The 2,265-nt window shown below is 46.0% G+C and overlaps 1 protein-coding gene across 4 annotated transcripts in view; it reads left to right on the top strand.

Annotated features, from left to right (window-relative positions):
- Positions 1–2,265, top strand: part of ANAPC15 (anaphase promoting complex subunit 15) — a 68,405-nt gene that overhangs the window by 28,693 nt on the left and 37,447 nt on the right. The window lies entirely within an intron of this gene.

Raw genomic sequence — 2,265 nt, 5'->3', positions numbered from 1 at the left:
GGGCAGGTTAAGCCCTCTGAAGACCTGAGCAGGTGGAGGGCTGCTGCAACCCCCAGACCTCCCTCCTCTCTTTACAAGCCCAGCTCAGCCTTCTCCTGATTGGAGAAGAATGACCAGATGTCTAGGAATGCCCAAGAGCATTCCTCTAGATGTTCCTCAAGATGGAACTTGCCCCTGTCCCCCATCCTCCACTCTTGCGTCAGGGGCTGATCATAAACTGGACTTTTTAGCCTCTTCCCCTCACTGCAGGAGTGGTATTTGGCCCCTGAGTCAAGCCCCTGGGACCTCAGGGCTTCAGAAGAAGTGATCAGCAAGGGAATTAGAGGTGGAATATTGATCGATGAGAAGTCCCTGCCATTGGTGAGCCTCATGCCGGGCTCTGAATCTGAGGCTTTGGTGCTCAGACTGTCTAGTCAGTAGAGTCAAGCATTCACCATGGAGCTGATCTGAGAGTATCTGCCGGGACTGCAAGCTTAATACCAGTCAGGTTAGCCATTGGCATCGTTGTGAACCACAATCTGAAATCTGCCCTGTGACCAAAGGTAACAGGAAGGTCTTTGGCCCTGCATGGGTCGGGACTCTGGGCTGCAGGGAGTGGGGGTGAGAGAAGCTGGGGCTTTTCCTGAGTGCCAACCCATGGTATATGCAATTGCTTATCATTCATCCTCACATTGCCATTCCTAGGCAGCAAAGAGGAACTAGGATTCAGAGCTGAGTCTGATTTCAAGCCTGTCTTATTTCACAAACAAAAGAGAGCACTGTTAGGGGGCCTCGGTCATCAGTCTAAGCAGTATTCCCTCTCTGGCCTCATTTCCTGCCCTTGCCCTCTTAACTTCTATCTTAGCCACTAGAAGCTCTGCGTACACTTCTGTTACCTCCAAGTCTTTGCACTTACTGAACCCTCTCCATAGAATGCCGTTCCTCCCACCTAGTCTGCTTGGCATCCATTATGCTCTGGAAGCCTTCCCAAAACTTATAGACTTCCACAGAACTACACTGTGCTTCCCTGTAGCAAACCCTGAGCTCACTGTTCTAAGAATTATTAGTTCTCAGGTCTGTGTGCCCTCACGGGACAGCGCAGGGTACTCAGTTTCCTTCCAGTTGGTCTATACCAGCAGATTGGGTGCTCAGAAGGCATCTGTTGACTGACAGAATGGTGCATGGATTCCTTAACTTCCTGAGCACCTCATCTGTGCCAGGTACTGACCCAGGCCCAGGGGATCTGGCACAAAAAAACATAGACATGGCCCCTGCTTTCAGGTGTGTATGTTTTGTTAGGGAAAAGCTAGACAGTAAATACAGTAGTTAAGTATCTGTACAGAAGGACTAGAGGGATATGATAAGAAAGTGCCTGGGTGACTTCTTTTGGTTGGGTGGTCAGGAGTCATTATAGCAGGGAATTAATTGTAGGTTGAAATCTAAGTGGCTAAAAGGAGCCAGCCTTCAGAATATAAAAGAACATTCCAGGAACACAGAGAGGGAATTGTTGGTATAAAAGCCCAAAGTTAAAAGTGTGAATGGAGCTCATATATGGGGGTGGGAAGGGGGTATTATTTGACATAATATCTAAGTGGGAGAGGGAGGTTCCCTGCCACTGAAGAAGCTTGGTTTTTCCAGCAGATACCATGGAAAAACATTAAAGGGTTGATGAGGGACTGTCACATAATAAGACATTTTGGTGTTTGTTTTTCCTTTTCAAAAAATGTCCATCAGATAGCGAAACTCCAAGCTGAAAGTTTGATGGTGAATAGGATATCTGCAGTTCTCAAAGTATCTCCCTACAGCATGCTTATTCATTACAAAGGGGTAGGGGGAAGTGATGGAGAAACATGGCAGACCCAATCTCAACCAAAAGGTAAGTTAAATCATCAGGAATGGGCAAACCCAGCACCAGGTACCCCTCATCATGATGCATCAAGAGGACAACATATTGCTTTGGGGCTATTCCTGTCAAAAATGCAGAATCTCGGGGAGGAAGGTATAGTTCAGTGGTGGAGCATGTGCTTAGCATGCATAAGGTCCTGGGTTTAATCCTCAGTGCCTCCATTAAAATAAATAAATAAAAGCCTAATTACCTTCCCCCCAAAGTTAAAAAAAAATTTAAATGCAGAATCGCAATCTGATGAGGAAACAGATAAACCGAAAATGAGAGTTATTCTACAAAATAACTGGCCTGTGCTCTTCAAAAATGTTGAGGCCATAAAAGAACCCTCTTTCCTTAAATATCTATCAGTAGGTGACTGAATTAAATGTACATAGAATGGA

This window comes from Camelus ferus, chromosome 10 (genome assembly GCF_009834535.1).
Source record: "Camelus ferus isolate YT-003-E chromosome 10, BCGSAC_Cfer_1.0, whole genome shotgun sequence".
Classification (NCBI taxonomy): domain Eukaryota; kingdom Metazoa; phylum Chordata; class Mammalia; order Artiodactyla; family Camelidae; genus Camelus; species Camelus ferus.
This window is presented reverse-complemented; position numbering and strand designations above follow the sequence as displayed.